The 10000-nt window shown below is 39.8% G+C and overlaps 1 long non-coding RNA gene across 1 annotated transcript in view; it reads right to left on the reverse strand.

The window, feature by feature from the left end:
* Window positions 1-1586: 1586 nt before the first annotated feature.
* The window catches only part of LOC118761377, a 12457-nt gene continuing 4043 nt past the window's right edge, over window positions 1587-10000 (reverse strand). Inside the window, exon 3 of the long non-coding RNA XR_004997329.1 lies at window positions 1587-1613. This is a non-coding gene — a long non-coding RNA (uncharacterized LOC118761377). The remainder of the gene's footprint in view (window positions 1614-10000) is intronic.

Consider the following 10000-nt stretch of genomic DNA (forward strand, 5'->3'; position numbering starts at 1 on the left):
TATATATATATATATATATATATATATATATATATATGTAGCCCGAGATATCGTAATGGTGTGCACCTGTAATGAAATGTAGTAGTAGTTGTAGTAACTTTGAACGAAATATAAAATAGTAAAATGGATTTGGGCGTGGATCTTTGGGTAGAATTCCAGTTTTTTTCGACCTGTTGACCAACTCATCGTTGTACTGTATAAATGGCGGAGTTTTCCACAGAGACGTGTACTTTTACCATTATCTTTGACCAGACTTACTATGCAACACAGCGTGTATGTGTAACCAGGTTGGATCATTGGTATTACAGGTACATTTTTGTCTCTCATCATCGAATTGCAGGTTCACTCAATCTTTTCTCCTAAGCAAAATGTCCTGTTGTAGACTCTGTCAGCCTAGCACTCAATGTAGAGGTCAAAGTGTTGCACCGTCTGAAGCCACCTTTCGACCAGTTCTTTGATTCCGCCCTGGTACCAGTTCTTGTCCGAGGCGAAGAACTCCTTTACTGAAGCTTTCATCTCCTCTCGATTGATGGGGCGTCTTGAGGGCAGAAAGTGAGCCATGATTCGGAATAAATAATAATCCGAGGGAGCTAAGTCTGCACGATACACTGGGTGCAGCATCATTTCGATTCCGTCAACTTCCTGGGGTTTATTCCCGGTTTTTTCGAGCGGTATGGAATCATGCGTTGTCCTGCTGCAGAAGAAGTCGCTTTCTGTTATCCAATGCCGGGTATTTTTGCTGCACAATTGCACACATCCGTGAGATGCCAAGTTCGCCTGATACCCAACGAGTACTGCTTCACGGATTTGCTTCTATGGCTTGGAGAGCGGCCTCGTAAATCGATGTTCTTGCAGCCCGAGGGAAATTTCTTGAAACAAATGTTTACTGTACTGTGATCAACTGCAAATTCACCTTCCGCACAACAAATGTTTTTGGTTGCTTCTGCGTTGTTATGGCCCAATTCGAACTCGTAAAGAATAAGTTCCCGAATTAGATAATGTTACACATTCTTCTACGCAGCTTTAAAATCACAAACGGAATGAGGCTATGTACAATACGATTCAGCGCACCAACTACCATGGTGTAAACTACTTCGGTCACATGATATATAACGTGCAAACTACCACACAAGCAAGTATTGCAGAAATTTTGACTCGCCTCAGTATATTATATATATATATATATATATATATATATATTATATATTCAACTAACTCGTTGAGTTTGTTGAGCAAACACTATATGAGAGAGGTTTTCTTTAAGTATTAGAAATAGTTTTAGAAAAGTTTTTTTTGGCTGCTATTCTAATGAGTTCAGTATCGGCAAAGTAATTTATTTTACTAAGCCCCTTTTATATAATGTAATAATTTGAATTCGCCTTAAATGGTCCCTTTGCATACTGAATACTTGGTGAAATTGATTAATTAATTAATTTACCCTCATTGTTGAAATTATATATATATATATTATATATATATATATATATATATTTATATAATATACAGGGGTTGGATAAAATAATGGAAACGCCTTAAAATTTCAAACAATTATTTTAATATGGGGTAGGACCGCCTTTGGAAGTAATTACAGCTTGAATTCTACGAGGTATGGACTCGTACAAAGTTTGAATTGTTTCCAAAGGAATTTTTGTCCATTTTTCAGCTAAAACAGTCTCCAGTTCTATAGTGATGATGGTGAAGGATATCGACTCCTTAACTGTTTTTCTAAAACGCACCATAAATCCCTTTTGGCACTAAGTGGAGTTTATAGCCTCAAAACAGCACTACAGCGGTGAAGATGGGTTATAGATTTGATAACTACTGTGGCTGTTGTTGTTGGTGGTGGTTTGTCATCACGTGCCTTATTGCATATCCAAGATTATAGCATCCAATGTGTTCTTCTTTTAGGTAGGAGATGACTCCTATTTCTAACAGAATTAACGACGCCTAGAGGCTTCTTTCATAGATGGACGGCTGTGGCGGGCTGGTACTGGTGGTTATGACAATGATGATGATAATGGGTGCTATGATAATGGTTGGTAAGGTGGTAAGTTGGTGGTGCTGGTCGGGGGCTGGATGGGGTTCTAGAGGTGTTAGTAGTGGTGGTTTTGGTACTATTGACGCTGTTGGTAGTGGTGGTGGTGGTGGCTACGATAGTGGTACTGGCACTGATGGTGAGGCTTGAAATGGTGTTGCTGGTTGTGGTGATGGTGGCGACAAGGGAAAAATGGTGGGCGTGGTGCCACTAATGGGATTGGAATTATTGTTGGGTGGGCTACTAATGACGGTGGATACAGAGTGGAGGATGTCAGGGTGTGGTGGTGGCGTCGATGGTATCGGTGCCAGCTGCATGGGTGATGGAGGTGACGCGTGTGGAATTACCAGTGGTAGGGTGTATGCTCTGCATGTGTGCGCGCGTGCGTTGCGTGTGTGTGTACTGTGTGTGTGTACTGTGTATGTGTATGTGTGTACTGTGGGTGTGTACGTACGCGCGTGCGTCTGCAGAGAAGGGCATTTCCGCTTAGGCATTGTTAAATCTTTTAAAAATGTCAAGGTCATCCATCACACTTGAAGACAACTTAGTTTTAGAGCAGCGATTAGGTCAAAGGTCGCGGGTGGAACAAAAAAATAAATACAAGAAAAACGATGCTATAAAGACAGACAGACGGAAAGACACGGATAGACAGATATCAGCGAGCGAAATAGATAGATAGATAGATAGATAGATAGATAGATGAGCAGACACATGAATAGATTGATATACAGGCAGCCATATCGATAGAGGTCTAAATCTATCGTTAGCATGTCGGCCAAAATACTTAGCGGCATTTTGTCCATCTGAGTTCAAATGTTCTGAGTTCAAATTCCGCCGAGGTCGGCTGTGCCTTTCATTCTTTCAGGACTGATAAATTAAGTACCAGTGAAACAGGGTCGATGTAACCGACTAGTGTCTTCCCCCAAAATTTCAGGCCTTGTGCCTATAGTAGGACTGGCAGAATCGTTAGCACGTTGGACAAGATGCTTAGCGGTATTTCTCCGCTCGCTATGTTCTGAGTTCAAATTCCGTTGAGGTCGACTTTGCCTTTCAACCTTTCGAAGTCAATAAAATAAGTACCAGTTGTGTACTAGGATTGATGTAATCGACTCGACTCGTCCCCCAAAGTTTCAGGCCTTGTGCCTATAGCAGAAAAGATTATTATTATTATTATCTACTTTTAATCTGCACTTTTGTTGCAATCACTTGCCGAGTCACACCCAGCATCCTAGGGAGAATGAAGGATAAGAGATGTTACAGTATGACTGAAAGCTTGGGGAGGGCAAGTGGCAGTGGTGAAATAACAGACATTTAAATTGATAGGGTTTTTCTAAGGATGTGGGCAGTACTTGTCAGCACAATCTTTTGAATTTCTCTGAGACATGGTTCTTCAAGAATGTAATCTAGATGTTTCTGACGTTCCTTTTTTATTATACCAAGGTCACCTACAATAACAGGAACAGATCTCATTTTAAGATGCCACATCTTTTGTATTTCAATTTCCAGGTCCTTATTGCTGCCCAAGATATCCATGCAGGCGGATTGAACTCTGTATCCCAGGACTCAATATTGGAAGCAATTTTTTGTCTGGAATTCTGACGATTTTGCCATTTGACCGAGATTAAAAAAATAAATGGTAATAAAATTAAAAAACAAAAAAAAAACATTTCTAACGTTAATACAAGACTCCCCCCCCCATTAGTGAAGAAGGGCTGTTTTCCATTAAATCGGCGAAGTGCAACAGATATATTATTTTTCTTTTATCATAACCCAGAATATTTCTTTAGGACGATTAGATATAACTACGAGGGGCGTTCAATAAGTAATGCCCCTGACCCACTTCCCATAGCAGTAGAGCAACGAAACTTGATGCGGCTCTGGAGACCGTTTTTGTAGAAGAACCCAGCTTGGTCCTCCAACCTCAACGTGACTTCAGAAATCAAGGCTGCATCATCTGGGATACGCTTTCCTTTCAAAAACAACTTCATGATTGGGAAGAGGTGAAAATCAGAGGGTGCAAGGTCAGGAAAGTAGGGGGGATGGGGAGGAGTTCACAGCCATACGCCTGTGCCATACGCCTGTTCCTCCGGCCGCGAGTCCGCTGCCCTAACCACTGGGCCATTGCACCTCCACTTTTAAGGACTCTTGAGGATGGGGCAGTGCTCGCAACATTTGCAGACGCTCTGAGCCCAGTAAGCTTGATGCCGTTAATCTTTCAGCTAAACGATTACTAAATACTACCAGGCAGAAACTTTGTCCCGGCACTTACTCTTTTACTCTTTTACTCTTTTACTTGTTTCAGTCATCTGACTGCGGCCATGCTGGAGCACCGCCTTTAGTCGAGCAAATCGACGACCCCGGGACTTATTCTTTGTAAGCCCAGTACTTATTCTATCGGTCTCTTTTGCCGAACCGCTAGGTGACGGGGACGTAAACACACCAGCATCGGTTGTCAAGCAATGCTAGGGAGACAAACACAGACACACAAACACATACACACACACACATATATATATACATATATACGACAGGCTTCTTTCAGTTTCTGTCTACCAAATCCACTCACAAGGCATTGGTCGGCCCGGGGCTATAGCAGAAGACACTTGCCCAAGATGCCACGCAGTGGGACTGAACCCGGAACCATGTGGTTGGTTAGCAAGCTACTTACCACACAGCCACTCCTGTGCCTTGGAGTTTTTTTTTTTTTGTCAATTCACTGCTCTTTCTCAAAGAGAAAAAATACCAAAAATATATTGGAATAGAAATAAGAATACAAAGCATCACAGAAAAAAAAAATATTAAGCTTCCGGTTATAAAAGACGTAGAACCAAACGCAAAAAAAAAAAAATCACAAACAATAGAAACGTATAAAAAAAAACATAAACAAAACCCAACGAAATCACAAGTAACAAAATCTAATCACGACCTCCTCTTCCTTCTACTCACATTTCCATCAAGTTTATTGAGTTAAGATGAAAATGTGAGCCACATGTAGTTTGGCTCTGACAATTTTACTCTGGCATTATTAGCTGTGGTTAAATGGCGGGTGGCAACGCTTATTTGGAGGGAAGGAGAGATTTTTGAACTTCAAATGGCCACCAAAAACTGTTCTGTAATTCCAAATGATTTTAACCGTTTGGACAGCAAAATTCTTGACTTTTGTCTATTGTTTTTGTTTTGTTTTAATTTTTTTTTTATTTCATGTTATTTTCTTTCAACATTTTATTTTGTATCTCATTTTGTGTTTTTTCTTTTCTTTCTGGAATTTTTGCGTCTCTGGTTATGCATGCTTATTTTTTTGTATTTGTTTACTTATTTGAATATAAATTTTTATATATTTTTTAGTTTTTTTTTTCAATTCCCGGAAGTTGTTATCTATTTCCTGGTAAAACGGTTAGAAATACGAAGCCGAAACTCGTTGATATTCGGGTAGAATTATAAGTAATAGTAGTAGTAGTAGTAGTAGTAATATAGTAGTAGTAGTAGTAGTAGTAGCAGCAGCAGTGGCAGTGGTGGTAGTGGTAGGAATAGTGGTAGTCGAGTAGCAGGAGCAGTGCCGGTAGTAGTAATAGTAATAGTAGTGGTAGTAGTTGTAGCTGTAGTGGTAGTAGTAGTTGTGTTAGTAGCAGTAGTAGTGGTTGTGGTAGGTGCAGCAGGAGCAGCGGCAGTAGTGGTGGTGTTGGTTGTGGTTGTAGTAGTAGTAGTAGTAGTAGTAGTGGCAGCAGCAGCAGCAGTAGTAACAGTAGTAGTAGTAGAGTAGTAGTAGTAGTAGTAGTAGTAGTAGTAGTGATAGTCGTTTCTGTTGCTATCGTTGATAACGATGACGTTGATAATGTTGTTGGCATTGTTATTCGTGTTATTTCTCCTTTTTTTAAAAAAAATTATTGTTCTTTACGTGTTGTTGTTTTTATTTTTGTTGTTATTGTTATCATTCTTGTTTGTGATAATATTTTTTTCTTGTTGATGTGGTTGATCATCTTACGGCTACTAACTGCTGTTGTTGCTGCTGCTGCTGCTGCTCTGCTGATGATGATGATGATGATGCTAATAACGACGACGATGGCGGCGATGATGACGATGACGACGACGATGATGATGATGACGGTGATGATAGTGATGGTAATGATCCGGCTGTTAAACTGTTGACATTGCTGTTTTCTTCTTCTTCTTCTTCTTCTTCTTCTTCTTCTTCTTCTTCTTCTTCTTCTTCTTCTTCTTCTTCTTCTTCTTCTTCGTCTTCTTCTTCGTCTTCTTCGTCTTCAACCAAACGTGAAATTTTCGCTGACTCCCAACATAACTGACGACACAGAAAACGAAACATTAATTTGTGATCACAGTCAAAGGGAACACAATCCTGCACAAAAGTATTTGAATCCCATTCTGTGTGTGGTATGAGAAGTTTTGGCGCCATTTATTTGGTGGCGCTGATTCAACGCTGACTTACTTGACAGCCGACGTTTTACGTTTCTGTCATTCTCTCCCTAGCCTTTCTTTCTTTCTTTCTTTCTTTCAGTCTCTCCTTTTTTTCAAAAAAAATGCATTCTTCCAGTTTTCTCACTTCTTTTTATCCTTCTGTTCTTTGTCTTTGTTTCTTTCCTTCTCCCCTTTCTTCGATGCCATGCAAGCGTACTTTTTATTGCTGCTTCTGCTGCTGCTTCTGTTGTTGTAGCTGTTGTTGTTCCTGTTGATGATGATGATGATGATGATGATGATGATGATGTTGATGATGATGATGCTGCTGTTCTCGCTGCTATGACTGCGGGCAAGATTTAACCACACACTGAAACAGATACACGAAATAAATGGCACAACAATAATAGCCAAAAACACACAAAATCAAATAAAAAACAAAAAAAAAAGCAAAAGAAGTATCGTAAGTAGCAGCAACAATAACAATAACAGCAGCAACAACAACAACAATGGCGATGACGTCGGGAATGGCAACAGTTAACACTTTTAATTTAATAATAATTGCATCACTTTAGTACTGTTAGCATGAGTATGTATATACGTGCCTATATGCACACACACACACACACACACACACACATACATATATATATGTGTGTGTGTGTATAATATACATGTATGTATATAGGATGTATATATATGCATATATATATTTATATATAATACAATATGCATATATATATATATATATATATATATATAGATAATATATATATTTATATATATACATATATATATATACATATATATATTCATATATGTACACACACATACATATATATGCTTTTGTGTGTGTGTATACATATATACATAGACATATATATGTGTGTATGTATGTGAGTATGCATGTGTCTGAATTTGCATATATTTGCTTGTATTTGCATAAGTATACACCCACACATACAGGCATATGTGTGTATGTATGTATGTATGTATGTATGTATGTATGTATGTATGTATGTATGTATGTGTGTATGTGTAAGTATCAGCGTGTATCTGCATTTGTGTATGTGCGTGTATGTACGGGCGTATGTGTGTATAGATATATTTCAAGTTAACATGTAGATACTTATCTCTCTCCTATCATAAACAACACACGTACACACTTATACACACGTGTATGTGCGCGTGCGCGGCAGAGCTTCAGTGTGTCTGCGTATGAAAGTGTGTGTGTGTGCGTGTGTGTATTATGGATGTAGAGAGGGTAGTTAAGCATCCGCATGTTCGCTTGAAATATATCCCGATGTCCTGAAGTAGAAGCGGTTTAGGTTTGCTTACTGAAAACATCTTCATTTTCTCGATTGGCAAGTATTAAATTTCATTGACAGGTGCGTAGAGGAGGCCATACGAGTGTTACATGTGATTAACTGAGTTATGACCAGTATTAACATTTGTGACAGTATCTCACGAAATATTTTAAGGCTTCATCAGTTTATACGTAAGGTGTCGTAGTCACCTTACGAGCAGCGAGCTTGCAAAATCGTTAGCACGCCGGGCGAAATGCTTAGCGGTATTTCATCTGCTGTTACGTTCTGAGTTCAAATTCCGCCGAGGTCGACTTTGCCTTTCATCCTTTCGGGGACGAATAAATAAGTACCAGTTACGCACTGGGGTCGATATAATCGACTTAATCCGTTTGTTTGTCCTTGTTTGTCCCCTCTGTATTTAGCCCCTTGTAGGTAGTAAAGAAATAGGCATTTCGTCTGCCGTTACGTTCTGAGTTCAAATTCTGCCGAGTCGACTTTGCCTTTCATCCTTTCGGGGTCGATTAAATAAGTACCAGTTACGCACTGGTGTCGATATAATCGACTTAATCCGTCTGTCTGTCCTTGTTTGTCCCTTCTGTGTTTAGCCACTTTTGGGTAGTAAAGAAATAGGTATTTCGTCTGCTGTTAGATTCTGAGTTCAAATTCCGCCGAGGTCGACTTTGCCTTTCATCCTTTCGGGGTCGATAAATTAAGTACCAGTTACGCACTGGGGTCGACGTAATCGACTTAATCCGTTTGTCTGTCCTTGTTTCTTCCCTCTATGTTTAGCCCCCTGTGGGCAGTAAAGAAATAAGGTGCCGTAGTCCTTTAGTTATTTTGTCGATCCCCCGTGGTTCGGTGATGTTCGAGTTGTTAGTGTGTCGGACAGAATGCCTTGTGGTATTTTTGTCGGCCCTTTGCCCGCTGAATCCAAAAAATCGAGAGCATCTTTGTGTTGCATTCTTTCGTGGTCAATAAATTTAAACTATGGTTGTAGATCAGCAGATCAGCAGGGCTATTACAGCATCTGATAGGCTGATGGTGACGATTGGGCGTGGCTGTTTGGATGCTGGCAACAACAACCATAGTAAAAGAAAGAGGCACTTGTAATCCCTTAACCCTTTTCGAAATAGCGGTTAAAAATCCATCTAATCGCACCGTACTGCCTTAAAAATTTAATGGAGGACATTATCAGATGATGTAACCCAAGATAACATATGCTTTGAAAAGATGTGATCACGGCTAGAATGCATTTTATCATTTTATCATCGATGAGCGATGGCTAGAAGGATATTGAGCTTTATTTGATAACCAGCTGATCTAGCAATCGGCGCCTCATATCAGTGAGGGGGGCCGGTGCACATTGATGCCGTCGAAAGGTAGGCCCCGAAACGGCACGCATTCTCTCCTGATGACCTCATACACTTGCTGGGTTCCGGTATACGGAGTTATTGACCGGTAGCACTTGCATGTGCAAGATGTTTGCAAGACATCATAGGGTTAGGCGATCGTGCTCAACCCGAGGCTAAAATTCCTCAACAGTAATAACAACAATTCAATGTACAGCTGGCATTTGTTTTATTGCTTTGACACTTGGATTCATTGAAACTAGAAGTGTCACTTCCGATCAAGCAGAACTGTGTGCAAAAAGTCCTTAGAATGAATAGTAAAAATACAAACAGTTCAGGCCCACTGGGTTCAGTCCCACTGCGTGGCATCTTGGGCAAGTGTCTTCTGCTATAGCCCCGGGCCGACCAATGCCTTGTGAGTGGATTTGGTAGACGGAAACTGAAAGAAGTCTGTCGTATATATGTATATATATATATATGTATGTGTGTGTGTTTGTGTGCTGGTGTGTTTACATTCCCCGTCACTTAGCGGTTCGGCAAAAAGAGACCGATAGAATAAGTACTGGGCTTACAAAGAATAAGTCCCGGGGTCGATTTGCTCTACTAAAGGCGGTGCTCCAGCATGGCCGCAGTCAAATGACTGAAACAAGTAAAAGAAAAAAGAAAAAAAAAACATTCAGCAAAGGGAAATAACTCAAAAACGCACGCCATGGATTATGATAAACCAAAAATGTATGAATGTATTCTATGACGTAACGGAAAAAATTTAATAAATTGAAATTTTCGTTTTAGCTGGATATAATAATTACAAAAAAATAATAATAAAATAACCCTAGCGGCATTCAGTAGAGACTAACAAAGAAAAGGGGAGAAAACTTAAGCAGAAAATTAAGAATTAA

This window comes from Octopus sinensis, unplaced genomic scaffold (assembly GCF_006345805.1).
Source record: "Octopus sinensis unplaced genomic scaffold, ASM634580v1 Contig12843, whole genome shotgun sequence".
In the NCBI taxonomy this organism is placed as follows: domain Eukaryota; kingdom Metazoa; phylum Mollusca; class Cephalopoda; order Octopoda; family Octopodidae; genus Octopus; species Octopus sinensis.